The sequence below is a fragment of the Canis aureus genome, chromosome 26 (genome assembly GCF_053574225.1).
Source record: "Canis aureus isolate CA01 chromosome 26, VMU_Caureus_v.1.0, whole genome shotgun sequence".
NCBI classification, from domain to species: domain Eukaryota; kingdom Metazoa; phylum Chordata; class Mammalia; order Carnivora; family Canidae; genus Canis; species Canis aureus.
In genome coordinates, this window is record NC_135636.1 from 8,943,428 (window position 1) to 8,959,868 (window position 16,441).

At 41.6% G+C, this 16,441-nt stretch overlaps 1 protein-coding gene across 4 annotated transcripts in view; it reads right to left on the reverse strand.

Annotated features, from left to right (window-relative positions):
* Positions 1–16,441, reverse strand: part of RIN2 (Ras and Rab interactor 2) — a 216,975-nt gene that overhangs the window by 168,397 nt on the left and 32,137 nt on the right. For all 4 annotated transcript variants that reach the window (XM_077872003.1, XM_077872001.1, XM_077872010.1 and 1 more), the window contains exon 2: positions 1,056–1,181. The gene's annotated coding sequence lies outside the window, so the exon portion shown is untranslated. The remainder of the gene's footprint in view (positions 1–1,055; positions 1,182–16,441) is intronic.

Genomic DNA, 16,441 nt, shown 5'->3' on the forward strand with positions numbered 1-16,441 from the left:
AGTGAGTGTGAGACAGTGCAAAATGATGACAATGTTAATGCTACTCATGAATCTGCTATAGAGGCAGGGCTGAACAGGAACAGTTAGTTCATTATGGACAACTTGTCTCTGTTCTACTTGGCATCCCTAGGGGCAGCTCCAAGGCTGGGAACTAGAGCCACCCAAAGTCTCAGTCACATATCAGCATGGCCTTAGGTGGGGCTGGTGGCTGGAACCCCTCCACATTGCCTTTCTGTGGGAATGGCCAACAGTGGCTGGTATCAAAGACAAGGGTGCCTAAAGAATGAGAGAACCTGGTACAAGCCATGTTATCTTTGATGATCTGGCTTTGAAGTCACTCTGTGTCACTTCTGCTACCTTCTCTGTCATTGAGTTCTACCAAGACTCCAGGAGAGGGAAAGTAGACTTCCCTGTCTGAGGGAGCATGGCAAGGTCCTAAGCAATATTGTTGTAGCCATTTTGGGAAAATAATATCTGCCAGTGATGTATACTGACATCCCTCTGGTTCTAATTCCCTGTCATATGGAGACACCTACAATCCTATAAAAAAAAGAAAGAGAGGGAGAGAGTAAAAAGTAGGGTTAGGAAGAAATGTATGAGAAAGGGAGAGAGCAGAGAGAGTAAGGCTTTCATGTTGGGATGAGGTCTCACCATCTCAATGTCCCCTCAGTAAGCAACCAGCTTCTCTGTGCAACTTGGTGGCCCCATTTCTAAGATGGAGACAATAGCCATGCCTGCTTAATGGTGGTGGTGTGGAAATTCAATGAATTAATCCATTAAAGTGCTTAAAGCCTCACCTGGCACGTAGTCAGTCCATGCCCCATAGATGGGAGCAGCTATAGTTTATGTTCTCCATAACCATCCAGGTTTATGTGGCCAATGCAGCATACTGAATCCCTCAGTTACCTGGGATCAGGTAAGAAGCAGCTGCCCCTGTCAGAGAAGTCACACCCACACCAACATAACCAAGCTGGAGCACACAATCTCTATGACAGCACAGTGGAACCTGGAAATCAGGAAAAATCGCTGGGTCTTATAATCTTGATATTACATACCCTTCACACCAGCATGTCCCTGCCTTCCTCTTTGTCTTCAGTTCAGCCCTGGCCTCCCAGAGTCCCAAAGGGCTTGCACATTTTCTCTTTTCCAGTAGTTCAGAAGTCTGGATCTCTTGTTTCCATCTACAACACACAGAATCAGCTGTTTAGAGTTTTGGAAGCAATTTAATAATGTTGTGAACAACCGCATAGAGGACTCATCTTGTCAAGTTCTGGAAGGATGCTGCAATGACAGCTGGGAGAACATTGAATGGCCTTCCCTTCCTTTTCTGGCCTTCATTCCCACCTCTGGGCCAGGTACCTAAAGAGGGCCTTTCTCTACCAGGATGTTCTCTAAATCCCCATGCCAATGCTCAGATTTCTAAAACTCCAAAATACTCTTTCACTTAAAAAAAAATGGAGCTGATTAATAGCCAAGCTGTATTCTCTTTCAGTTAAGTGTCAGTTTTTTTCATTATCCACTTGCATCATATCAGCTTCTACAAATTTACAGAGTCATGCCATCTTCCCGTCTAGGACTTTGGAGATGGGACCAACCTGAATATGAAATTCCAAATTATCCCCCTATTTCATTTTTTTTTATCAATGCTCTAACATTTCAGAAATTACCTAAGCACACAAATGCAGTCAAATTGCTCACAAACAAATAGAAACAAGACACAAATATTAGGTCAAAGCTCAAGGGCTTTTGGCCATCATAACTGGAGCCCACATCCTTGGCAGAGGTGGACACTGTTATAATTTGGGATTATATCTTTCCAGATCACTTCTGTGCATTCAAAGATTTAATCTCTCTCTCTCTTTCCCAACCCACCCAGATATACCCGTGTTTTTTTTTCCAAATAAATATTCACCGTGAGCCATCCTGTACCTTGCTTATTCCATGCTCAAGATTTCCTATCAAACTCCCTACATCAGTATAAGAAGAATAAAGCTGGAGATATCACAATTCCAGATTTCAAGTTATACTACAAAGCTGCAGTAATTCAAACAGCATGGTTCTGGAACAAAAGCACAAAGATCAATGGAACAGGATAGAAGTCCCAAAAACAAATCCACATATGGTCAATTAATCTTTGACCAAGGAGGCAAGAATATACAATGGGAGAAGACAGTCACTTCTACAAATGGTACTGGGAAAACAGGACAGCTACATGCAAAAGAATGAAACTGGATCACTTTCTTAGTACATCATACACAAAGAATAAATTCAAAATGGATTAAAGATCTAAATGTGAGACCTGAAAACTTAAAAATCCAGAAGAGAGCAGGGGCAGTAATTTCTCTGACATCAGCCCTAGCAACCTTTTCCTAGATGTCCCTTGAGGCAAGGGAAGCAAAAGCAAAAATGAACTACTGGGACTTCATCAAGATAAAAAGCTTCTGTACAATAAAGGAAACAATCAATAAAACTAAAAGGCAACCTACAGAATAGGAGAAGATATTTGCAAATGACATATCTGATAAAGGCTCAGTACCCAAAATATATAAATAACATAAAACTCAACAACCAAAAAAAAAAATCCAACTAAAAAATGGGCAGAAGACATGAACAGACATTTCTTCGAAGACATACGGAAAGCCAACAAGACACTCATCATCATGGAAATGCAAATCACAATTACAATGCGGTATAACCTCACACCTGTCAGAATGGCTAAAATTAACAACACAAGAAACAAGTATTGGAGAGGATGTGGAGAAAAAGGAACCCTCGTGCAGTGTCGGTGGGAAGGCAAAGTGGTGCAGCAACAGTGGAAAACAGTATGGAGGTGCCTCAGAAAGTTAAAAATGTAGCTACCCTCTGACCTGGGAATTGAACCAGGTATTTACCCAAAAAATACAAAAACAGTAACTCAAAAGGAGTTTATGTTTATAAACTATGTTTATAGCAGCATTATTTACAAGAGCCAAACTATTGAAGCAGCCCAGATGTCCATCAATAGACGAGTGGATAAAGATATGGTGTGTGTTTGTGTTTGTGTGTGTGTATAATGAATATATATGTGTACATATACATATAGAATTGTTGGATCACTCTACTGTACATCTGAAACTAGTGTAACACTTGTGTGTTAACTACTGGAATTAAAATTAAAGGGATCCCTGGGTGGCGCAGCGGTTTAGCGCCTGCCTTTGGCCCAGGGCGCGATCCTGGAGACCCGGGATCGAATCCCACGTCGGGCTCCCGGTGCATGGAGCCTGCTTCTCCCTCTGCCTGTGTCTCTGCCTCTCTCTCTCTCTCTCTCTCTGATGACTATCATAAATAAATAAATTAAATTAAAAAAAATTAAAATTAAAAAATAAAATTATAAAAAAATAAGATTAAAAAGTAAAAAGAAAACGAATTATCTTTACGTGCAGTTTGTTGTGTGGAGAGGCTTGCAGTAATGGGAAGTACCCAGAAATGGATCACCTGGGGAAACAGCAGTCACCGGTCCCAAATCATGCTGACTCCAGACCATTCACTCACAGAGTGGAATGGCAAGTGGAATGCTCACACAATTCAAATTATCCCAGTCTCTTTGCCACTGTCTGCATTCTCCCTCCACATTTCTCTAGTGGAACTACTGGCCCCTGGGTGGTGCAGTCGGTTATGCATCTGACTCTTGGTTTTGGTACAGGTCATGACATGGGTTGTGGGATCAAGCTCCACACTGGGCTCAATGGAGTCTGCAGGAGATTCTCTCCCTCTGCTCTTCCCCCCAACTAGCATGTACTCTTTGTCTCTGTCTCTTTCCAACAAATAAATAAATAAACCTTAAAAAAAAAAACAACAAGGCTGGAGGTGCCCAACATTCCATTTCACAATCTCTTAGGGAGTCATGACCCACAGTTTGAAAAACACTGCCTTAGATGACCTAGGATAGCTAACTAATAAACACTATCCTCAGAATATATAGATATTTCAAAAATTCCCAAAGAGGATGTGTGAACTCCTGAGAATAAATCCATACTTACAGATGCCCATTTTGAAAATCTTTATAATCCAAATCTTTCATTCAACAAAACAGGAAAGGCCAACCTCATATATATTTCCCTCTAGTATGCACATATGCCTGTGTATTCATCCATTTGAAAAACTTTTAAATGATTACATTGTAGACCTCCAAACTTACCACTCTTCAAACTTAATGACTTGTTTCATCATGTGTAGCTCAGGGGTGCTGGTCTTAATTTTTTCTTTGCTCATGCACCATCCTGCATCATACAATATGGAGCCTTAGGTAGGAATCTACATTAATACTGTTGATTGAGTTCTAGCATTCTGGCCAAATTTCCAATTTTGATTTAACAAAATAATGTACTAGGGAGGTTGACAAACACATCTGGCCATTGGAAGAAGGAGATTTGCTGTCACTATGGTGTCTCAGTTACCATGCTTGGAACATTAGCCCATGGTTTTAGGTATCTGGTGCTCTCACCACCTGGGCAAAATAGAATTAAATGTTGCAGCCAATATTCAATTTTCACTAATGTTGCTGCAGTAGCATCCCTAAGTGCTTAGACAAAGCGTTTTGAACCTCTGGGGGAAAACATCTGCCAAGCAAAATGCTATTAGCCAACTTCCAAAGGGCCTTTGACTTAGAAAAATAAAGTAACTCACCAAACCTAAGAAGTATAGATATTGAACTGAGCTAATGGTGGACATATAGGATATATAAAATCTTACATACGGAAACATAAAACACCAGCCATATAGAAATCATCTGTGTATCAGAAAAGTATAACTGAACACTTCTCATTGGTGGGGGTGAAGTAACTGGAAAGGCCTGGGAAGCTGTCCCTCCCACCCTTGCTGTGTTGGTTGTACAGAGGCATTCCCTCAGCAAAGGGCTTCTGTTCTCACTTGGTCATTGAACTTTAATATGGTGGTGTTCCGAAAACAAATGCAAATTAATTTCAAACTTACATTGGTTGCCAAGCCGACCAGATTTTCTCTTAGGGAAGACTAAAGTGTTTTTCACCTTGACAACTTTAAATTGTCTTAAGTTTTAATTTCATTGCTCTGTGGAAAAAGCTAAATTTATGGGAGAGTATCTTGATCACCACTATTCATTAAACAAATATTGGTTAAGCATCTATTTGGTGTGATTGCACACACCTGATATTCATTGGAAGCTCTAAAGCCTTTATGAAATATTTAAAAACTGAAATCCTCAAGGTAAAAGCAGATTGAAGAAAACAGGCTGCCAAACAATATTACCAAAGTGTTAAAACATTATTCTATAATCCTAATGAACTGGGAAACATGGAGTTACACAAAGTAAAACAGGTTTTTTTTGTTGTTGTTGTTGCAAGATTTCAAGAGCCTCTATGTGAATATAATCTGGAAGGGTTAACTTCTGTTTCGGTATCTCCCAAAATTCTTTAACCAAAGAGCTTTTATTACTGAATATCTCAGGATTAGGTCAGCTGTGAAAGATGGTGACCTGGAGCGTGTTTTCTCCCTCTCTTTTCTATTTCCTTAAATTAACTGTATTGGAGAAAGGCCGTGCCATCTCTCTTTTTAGGGAGGAGGACAGAGAGAAAGACTGCAAAGATAACTGTGTTACTATTATCAGAGTAAGACCTCGTATGTCCAGGCTGTACAACACAGCACCCACTAGGCCTGCATGGCTATTGATCGCCTATAATGTGGGGAGTCTGAATTCAGATGTGTTTAAGTAGAAAATACACACCAAGTTTTGAAGACTTAGTAAAAAAAAAGGAAAACACTTCATTAAAAAATGCTTACATTGCTCACATGTTGAAACTGACACATTAAAGAAAATATGTTGGGATCCCTGGGTGGCGCAGCGGTTTGGTGCCTGCCTTTGGCCCAGGGTGTGATCCTGGAGACCCAGGATCGAGTCCCACGTCGGGCTCCCGGTGCATGGAGCCTGCATCTCCTTCTGCCTATGTCTCTGCCTCTCTCTCTCTCTCTGTGTGACTATCATAAATAAATAAAAATTAAAAAAAAATTTAAAGAAAATATGTTATTAAAATTAATTTCACCTATTTTTAAAAACATTTTAAAATATAACTACTACAAAATTTTATTTTATTTTTAAAGACTTTATTTATTCATGAGAGACAGAGAGAGAGAGAGGCAGAGAGAGAAACAGGCTCCATGCAGGGAGCCCGATGCAGGACTCGATCCCGGGACTCCAGGATCACGCACTGGGCCGAAGGCAGATGCTTAACCGCTGAGCCACCCAGGGATCCCCTACTACAAAATTTTAAATGACAAGTTTGGTTCACATGATAGTTCTTTTCTTCTTTTCTTTTCTTTCTTTTTTTTTTTTTTTACATTTTTTAAGATTCAAATTCAATTTGCCAACATACACTATAACACCCAGTGCTCATCCCATTGAGTGCCCTCCTCAGAGCCCCTCATGCAGCTACCCCAACCCTCCACCCACCTCCCCTTCCACAACCCTTTGTTTGATTCCTAGTTAGGAGTCTCTTGTGGTTTTTCTCCCTAATTTTTCCCACTCAGTTCCCCTCCTCTCCCTTAAATACCTTTCACTATTTTTTTTTTAATTTTTAAAATTTTTAAAATTTATTTTTTATTTTTTATTTTTTTTATTGGAGTTCAACTTGCCAACATATAGCATAACACCCAGTGCTCATCCCGCCAAGTGCCCCCCTCAGTGCCCATCACCCAGTTGCCCCAACCCCCTGCCCACCTCCCCTAACACTACCCCTTGTTCATTTCCCAGAGTTAGGTGTCTCTCATGTTTTGTCACCCTCACTGATATTTTCATTCATTTTCTCTCCTTTCCTTTTATCCTTCCACTAATTTTTATATTCCCCAAATGAATGAGACCATATAATGTTTATCCTTTTCCGATTGACTTATTTCACTCAGCATAATACCCTCCAGTTCCATCCAGGTTGAAGCAAATGGTGGGTATTTGTCGTTTCTAATGGCTGAGGAATATCCCATTGTATACATAGACCACATCTTCTTTATCCATTCATCTTTCGATGGACACCGAGGCTTCTTCCACAGTTTGGCTGTTGTGGACATTGCTGCTAGAAACATCGGGGTGCAGGTGTCCTGGATTTTCACTGCATCTGTATCTTTGGAGTAAATCCCCAATAATTCAATTGCTGGGTCATAGGGTAGTTCTATTTTTAACTTCTTGAGAAACCTCCACACTATTTTCCAGAGTGGCTGCACCAGTTCACATTCCCACCAACAGTGCAAGAGGTTTTCCTTTCTCCACATCCTCTCCAACATTTGTTGTTTCCTGTCTTGTTAATTTTCCCCATTCTCACTGGTGTGAGGTGGTATCTCATTGTGGTTTTGATTTGTATTTCCCTGATGGCAAGTGATGCGGAGCATTTTCTCATGTGCTTGTTGGCCATGTGTAGGTTTTCTTTGGGGAAATTTCTGTTCATGTCTTCTGCCCATTTCAGATTGGATTTTTTGTTTCTTGGATGTTGAGTTTGATAAGTTTTTTCTAGATCTTGGATACTAGCCCTTTATCTGATATGTCATTTGCAAATATCTTCTCCCATTCTGTAGGTTGTCTTTTAGTTTTGTTGTTTCCTTTGCTGTGCAGAAGCTTTTTATCTTGATTAAGTCTCAATAGTTCACTTTTGCTTCTGTTTTCCGTGCCTTCATAGATTTATCTTGCAAGAAGTTACTGTGGCCAAGTTCCATAATATTTCTTTTTAAAAAGATTTTATTGGGTGCCTGGGTGGTTCAGAGATTGAGGGTCTGCCTTTGCTCAGGTCGTAATCCCAGGGTCCTGAGATCGAGTCCCAAGTTGGGCTCCCTTTGGGGAGCCTGCTTCTCCCTCTGCCTATGTCTTTGTCGCTCTCTTTCGGTCTCTCATGAATAAATAAATAAAATCCTTAAAAAAAAGATTTTTATCTATTTGAGATAGAGAGAGCATGAGCACAGGTGGAGGCAGAGAGGGAGGGAGAGGTAGACTCCCCGCTGAGCAGGGAGCCCAACTCAGGGCTCTATCCCAGGACTCTGAGATCATGATCTGAGCTGAAGGCAGATGCTTAACAAAATGAGCCAACCAGGTGCCCCATCACATTATATTTCTACTGGACAGCATTTCCTTATGGAATAGCCCTCAAAACCTTACTGGTCACTAACACCACATGGATATCCCCTATCCCTTGTCTGGTGCACTTTACACACAGAGACACACACAGACACAGTGGCTGCTCAACCCCAAACACCTTACTGTCTACAGCTATCTTGCTACAATCCTGTCCATCCTATAAGAGCCTCTCAAACTATAGCAGGCAATTGCTGGCATTTATTACTAATTTATTACAGGCAAAGCACTATGTTGAGTACATTTCATGTGACTCCCTTAAACCATCACAGCAGCTTTATGAAGTGGGCAGCATTTAATTCTCATTTTATAGCTGGAAGAGGTGCTCATGGTCAGTACCATCAGCTGGTCAGTGGCAAAGCCCAGATTCATCTTTGCCTCATTAATCACCATTGCCCCATCTGCTGTTCCTTGCCATCACGCTCCAAGTCTGCTCAGAGTTCCTGAACACATGTATCCCTCCCTTCCTGGAGTCCTCACTGCACTTCCTTCATACATCTTACTTTATATGCCTTTTTCACTGCATGGATTACTGCACTGTATTATCATTATCACGATTTTGTGTGATCCGCATGATTCTCTCTGAAGACCAAGATGAATTTGGCTCATTTAAATCTTCATGGAAAATAACACTTTGAGACATCAGGCCGTATTTGATTAGTGCATAGCATATTCTATGTTTAAACATATTATATACTCCTCTCATGCCTTTGACAAATGTAAATCTTGTTGCTGAAATAAGAATTGGCTAAATTGATGTGGATGGCTATTCCTGACAGGTGGAATCTAAAAGCAAAGCAAAAGAGAGCACCCAGAAGTCCAGTTTCCTCTCTGGTAGAGGAAATCTCTGAAGACCCTCCCAGCCCAGTTCCTCTACCTACAATGAGTAGTCTCTCTCTCTCTTTCTCTCTTTCAGCTCATACTGTTAAGTTGACTCTGTCCTATGTTCTGGCCTTGACCCTAAAGGGGATCTTGTCTCCCTGACCTACCCTAACCATACAACAGTGTCCGAGAAAAACTGATAGGGGAGAGAGGGAAGGAATTAAAATAGGAATTATGGGGTGATTCTCAAACATCCACATTTCCAGAAAGTTTAGAAGACTCCATCCCTTACCCATTTCTTGTCTGAAAAGGGCACAATATAATAAAAGTAGACTAAAGGCCCTGGTTGTACTGAAAAGTCATTCCAAATGCTGATATTTGCACAAGAATAGTAAATTTCCCAATAGAACATCTCTTGGTGATGGTTCTAGGAATATCAACAATTGGAGAAATATTTTTTGATAACAGTTTTTGGTAAATATTAGAGTACATGTGAAAAACCAGGATTCTATCTGATATATTTTTATGACCTTCCCAAAGTCTTCTGTGCAACGGAGAACATTCAAATTACTTCAGATCATTTCAAAATGGACACGCTGGCTAATTTTCCTTATCCAGTGATCTCGATTTTTCCCCCAGAGGCCAGGTGCCGTGACTACATGAAGTTTTCCTCACTTCTGTGTACTCACATGCATGTGTGAGGCATATCTTCTTTTCAGGTCCATCATTTTCTTTCCCTTCTGGAATGTCTTCTTTCAAAGGACAAGCTAAGAATTTTGTTGACCTCCAACAATCTAAAACCTTGACTTTTGTTTAAGTACATTTGATTAAATTAAGGAAGATCCACAAATTATTTTGAATAATATTCTTATAAATACGTTTACTATTTTAGAGACCTTTTCTCATCTTCAAAAATGACTAGTATTTCAGGACTCCTGGGTGGCCCAGTGGCTGAGCATCTGCCTTCGGCTCAGGGTGTGATCCTGAGGTCTTGGGATTGAGTCCCACATCGGGCTCCCTGCAGGAAGCCTGCTTTTCCCTCTGCCTATGTCTCTGCCTCTCCCTGTGTCTTTTATGAATAAATAAATAAAAATTTTTAATTTTATTTTTTAAAAGATTTTATTTTTATTATTAAAAGATTTTATTCATGAGACACACAGATATAGAGGCAGACACAGGCAGGAGAAACAGGCCCACTGTAGGGAGCCTGTTGTGGGACTTGAACCCAGAACTCTGGGATCACGTCCTGAGCTGGAGGGAGACACTCAACCACTGAGCCACCCATGCGTCCCAATAAAATCTTTTTTTTTTTTTAAAGAAATGACTAATATTTCTAGGAACACATATACATCCATGGTAATTTTCAACTATTTTTATTTCTATTCTGCCGATTAATCAAAGGGGCAAGGAACCCATGTATTTATTCAATTTAACACACATTTGCTGAATTTTGTTCCAGGTCTAAGATGGACACTGTAAGGACACAAAGAGGGATCTGTTTTTAGATGTAGGCATCTGAAGGGGAGGTAAAGATGGGTGCAGATTCAACTGGGGGAGCATAAGGAAAAGCACTTTGTTTAGACAAAACCACTTGGCTAAAAGCGGATGTATGGAGGCAAAGGCATGAGAATCCGGGCTGGCCCCAGGGGAACAAGGTCAGGAGGAAAAGGTAAGTCAGGCCAAGGTATGAACTCAGGGGAGGGCTTCCTTGCATGAGGTAAACCTGCTGGAGCCCCTGAAATCTCTGTCTCAGTGGATGCTGGAGGTAGAAGGACAACTTAGGGCAGATAACCAAGAACTGAGTTAGGGAACTATAAACTTCAACTTGGAAAGAAGGCACCAGACACAAGAGCTCTTATGCTAAATACAAGGAAGCATCGTCCATTACAGACACCCAGAGGATAAGGAAGTCAGGAGAAGGGGCTAGTGTGGGCAGGTACATGATTATTATATTTTTAGATAAGGTGAGTCCAAGCAGAGAAGTTCAATACCAGTTGAAAAATGAATAGGAACAAACCCATAATCTGCATCAGGATAAGCAGTCCCCTCTCCCAATCCACATATGCAAACAGAGAATGTAAGGAAGAATAGAAAATGTAAGAAAGTATTGACAGCTGCCCTCAGGGTTAGTAAAGCTAAGCTTAGGTCTGATCGCCTGTGTGGGAAGAAAGCAACCTGACCCACTGGCCTTAATAAGATAGAGGAATCACTGCTCTGAGTAGGTGTACTATTGTTCATTTTTGCAAAACGTGAGTATTAGGTTCTCAAGTCTGAAGTTTCTCCAGGTTGAGAAATCCAACAGGCAGTTGGAGCACCAACACAGATAAATGGATAACAATATATCCAGAAAAGAGCATCTACAATGAAGGGGATGATGGTCTAGAGAAGTCAGATCACCCTGAACTCTTCTATTTAATTCTGAGTGCCATACTTAGATGATAAAATTGGGGTCTGACCAGAAGAGGAGAGAAATAAAAAGTGTGACCATGGTTTGGGGAAAAGTTTGAAGGACCTTTGAATGTTTGACTTGAAGAAAAGGAAAAGCAGGGAAGACTCCTTGTATCTTGTCAAAGAGGATTCAGACTTGACTAGTAACAGGAAAGAGCTAGATGTAAGAACCAAGGGACAGATACGAGGGAAAGGCACAGTCCAAGTCAAGGTAAGGGCTCCCTGGACAGCACTTTGGCATTGAGGTGATTGCCTCATCATCAAGGAAACTGAAGCACAGGCTGGACAACAACCGAAGGGGATACCATTGAGGGGACTGAGGCATATGGCGGTGAGTGCTATTATAGATGTCCCCATCAGTTCTATGACCCATGGGAGGAGGTAGACTGGAGCAAAAGATATATGGGTGAGGGTCCCCTACAGAGAGCAAACAGGTGAGGCCACAAGTAAGATGACCAAGACACATATTGTAGCAAAAAACAAAACAAAACAAAAAACCAAAAAACAAACAAACAAAAAACCCCAAGGGAATTGTGGAAAGAATTTTGTGCAAAATGAGGGAAAAGAAGATGATGGAGCTTGAAAGACCATAAAAGAACAGGAAGAAAATTCAGACTGTCACATAACAAAAGACAAGGAAGAGGAAATGTTATTGAGGTGTAGCTTATTACAGTAAAGTACACAATTGTTAAGGGTATAGCTTGATGATTTTCACAGCGTTCCAGAAGGTTCTCTCAAGCCTTCCCTATTCAGTACCTTCAAAGGATAATCACTGTTTTGACTTGTGGCATAGATTAGATTAGCCTGTTTTGAACTTTATATAAATGGAACCATGCAATAGGTACTTCTGTGATTTCTTTAAGTCAATATTATGTCTGCAAGATTCATCCATGTTGTTATGTGTCAGTAGTTCGTTCCTTCCCATCATTATGTAGATAACGGAAGTTTGGCTATCATAAATAAATACATGTGGACACAACACTCATTTCTGTTGTTTAGCCTTCACAGTATAATCTCTGTGGCATAGATGTGTATTCAGCTTAGTCAACATAGCCAAACATTGTTTCAAAATCTTGTACCAATATATATTCTCTCCATCAATATAAGAGAGTTAAAATGCTGTCCCATCATTTACTTTTGCCAAAAGCAATAGGTAAAGCTCTGCAACTACAAAAGATAATTACCTGAAAATAATTCAATTGTTTCTGAGTGGAAGGGTTAACTTATATGCAAAATCTAGAAAAGTCCACAATTCTTCTCAAAAGAGATATGTTCTGGTCTATCAACTGTCTCTTTAAAAATTATCCAAAACAAACTATGGCAGAGTATTAGGTATAGAAAGAGTCCTTATTCTTTGAGGCATCGTTCATAATTGTTGTTTCTTATATCAGAGTAAATCACCACAAGACTTAGTGACTTAAAACAACAATCATTTTATTATCTTTATGGTTTCTGAGGGTCTAGAATTGAGGAAGGGCTTCGTTGGGCAGTTCTGGCCAAGAGTTCTGAATGTGGTTGCTGCCAGATGTTAGCTGGAGCTGGAACAAAGGGCAGTGGGGTGGGGGAGGCACAGCTGGCAGAGTCGGAGACTGGCCTATAGTCAACTAGCTTCCTAAAGGTTCAGACCGTGTGGTCTCTTCCCATGAGCTAGTTTAAGCTTCCTCACAGTATGGTGGCCTTGGATGGTCTAACTGCTTAAATGGCAGCTCAGGGCTCCAGCTGTTCCAAGAAACAAGGTGGAAACTGCGCTACCCCTTCCAAATGATCCAAAGACTAATACAGTATCATTCCTGCCACATTCTGTTGTTACAAGGAGACACAAATGTACCCAGATCCATGGGGAAGGGATTAGTCTTTCCTCTAGATGGGGAGCTGCCTAAGAGAACATGTGGGTTGGGCAATGATGTAGCCCCCTTTGGAAAAATACAATCTGTCCCACAGTCTAAAGTTAGTCATGCACTGCAAATATCACATATGAGGGAACCCGTGCCATTCTCATTTTTCAGATCTGTAAACCAAGAGAAAGCATTGCTAAGCTGTTTCTGGTTACACAGAGGAGGAGGAGGAAACCATCACATTTGTTTAAACATGCAACCCAAAGATCACATAGTATGTAGAAATTACTTTGTGAACTGCAAAATATGGCATATTTATTGTTTCACTGCAATTTGGAAACATCTCTGAAAAGTCTGCTCTCTCTGAAAATCTGATGTTTTACCAAGATAGATGAAGCTGTCCTTCAAAACATTTATCTACTTAACAAGTACCACCATGGGGTTCCATGGTGTAATGGTTAGCACTCTGGACTCTGAATCCAGCTGAGTTCAAGTCTCAGTGGAACCTACTCAGTGTTTGGGATGCCTGGGTGGCTCAGTTGGTTGGGCACCTGCCTTCAGCTCCGGTGGTGAGCCTGGTTTCCTGGGATCAAGCTCCGCATTGGGCTCCCTGCTCAGCAGGGAGCCTGCTTCTCACTCTCCCACTCCCTCTGCTGATACTCTCTCTGTCAAATAAATAAACAAAAATCTTAAAAACAAACAAACAAACAAACAAACACCACTTGAATTGCCCTAGGAAAGATTTTGGGTATTTCCTACACTTATATTTAATGGAGAACTTGGAAAGTTAAAACTATCAACAAGATTGGTCTGACAAAATGTTTCCCATTGGATGGGAGTACAGTTGCCAGCAAGGAAGACTTACTTTGGCCTGGAGCTCAGGAGAGAAAGAACCATGGATGGAAAAGGGAAACTCTCAGGTGGCAGGTTATTGGTCAGCCTGCTGTCCAATTAGCATCTGCAAACCGAAATCCTTCATCTCCTCTCCCAAGTTCAGCCAACTCTCATTTCACATCTTACAGGTTTCTGTTCATTTTAGTTCTGATTTTTTAAATTTTTGATTTGGAATATATATATATATATATATATATATATATCACAAAGCTGTGTATGTAGGTACATATATACACAGATGTATGATATATATGTATATGTGCGTACATGCATATACACACATATGAATATATGTGTGAAAAATACTGTTTTCTTCTGCTTTGGGTGTGTGTGTGTGTGTGTGTGTGTGTGTGTATGTTTAGAGGGGGTGACAACATTCATCCTCTGAAAGGCTTGGTTCTGAAACTTTCTTCTAACTGCGGCTTTGCTTGCATGTTGTGTGCTGTTTTCTGCTCCTCCGACAATATTGTCTTTTCTGGACCAGCAAGGGGTTCATGCAGTCAGGACAGGGCTTGGGCGGCTACCTAGGTTTCTTGATTCAACCTCGCCCTCTGCTGTTAACTTAGTGATGTGCAGCTTCCTCATGGAACGGCGCTGCTTTTGGGAGAGGGTCTCTTCTGCATTTGTGATTCATTGATCTCTGCGGGGCTCTTAATTTTATCGCTTTCATTTTTCTCTCTCCACATTGCCCAGTCTCCAAGCGGTAAGTGCCCTTCCGAGGCCACCACTTCTGTCTTGAAGCCTCATCATTCCCAGGTTTATCACCACGGGTCCCACTGGCGTTCAAATACTTCCAATGGGGATGGGACTTGACTTTCTAGGAGTGATGTTGCCTGGGTTGCATCACCCCAAGCTCCTCAATTCCTGTCCTTTTCTCCACTTGTTCTCCACTGTCTTTGCAGTGGTCCTGACAGGGGTGGGCTCCAGAGCCACCCGGCTGGACCTGGGTGTTTCTCTCACTCTACAGGTAACTTCAAGTGTGTAAAATGATGTCTCCTAGTAATACTGAGGACATGTGTAAAAAGATGCTTTTATTTGCTCTGTTTGTTGATTTGGGTGATTTGGGGGAGAAGATATACAAATATTTGGATGTAGGCAATCATCATTATTCTACTACAACTTGGGAGTTCTGTGTGTTTAAATAATAATGCTATTTACTGCATTAAAAATATATCCATTTTACCCAGACCTGTTTACTTTTCACAATGCAGGAATGTCTCAGAGCAACAGTATATATAACTTTTTAACCAAGTAACTCTGTAATAACGAACAAGCATTCACACACAAAACACCAGATGCTTAAAATACTTTCTGACGACCTAATGGACACCCAAAGCTGATTCTTATTCTTATGTATCGTCAGCCATCACCAAAACAGCCAACCTGCTCCAACTATACCAGCAAAGGGTAGAGCCCTTGACAGCGTCTGCCATCCAGAGGGAAACTGTAGGTAGTAGAAGGCATTGGAAAAGAAGCTCTCATGTTTCAAGTTGCCCTGAGATTTTCAAGTCTGAAATTCAGCTCTAGCAGAGCTCTCCTGCTCCAGGTGCCACCTTTACTCAGAGACATGCGGCTTTCCACTCCCAGCCGCCATGGTAGACTTTAGACCCTACCTGTGCCAGGAGCGCAGCTAGCCTCAAGTGCTGGGAATTGCTCCCCCCCCACCCCCCATCAGGCCTCATCCATAACTTCTGGGAGCCGGCTAGGAATACCCAGCCCCCTTATCCCCCACCTAATGGGCAGGACAACTGACTCACAGTTTATGCTCTGGCAAGAGTAAGCCCTTATCCACGGGGCTGATTTGATTGATGATGCACCCTGGATCGGCTGCCTCCCTCCCAGCTCACCTCCCTACGCCCCTGCCGATGCTTCCCAGGGCTGCCCCTCCCCCAAATAAACTACTTACATTTATATCTTTGCTCAGGGCCCGCTCCTGGGGGAACCCAGCCTGAGACCGCCCCCTCTCAGAGCCTCCACATGGACAGTTCAGAGCCAGGAAGGCAGCCTGGTTCTCTGATCCTGGTCACTGATCCAAGCAGGGTGAGAAGGGGAGGAGTCTTGGATGTAAGGGTCCAGGGATGCACATATGAAGGTCCTAATGGGGCACGGCCTGGAGGACTCTCTGTCTCCAGGACCACTGGGATGAGTTTATAAAGGGATAGTGGTGAGGTGGCCCCTCCGCATTCCGTGGCCAAGGCCTGTGTACATAGTAACTTCTCTGTAAATATTTGTGGAATGAATGGACAAGGAGGAATTCATTTTGAGAAAACCACATTAATATAAACCCTGCTAAACATGGAAGGCCTAACTCCCACTC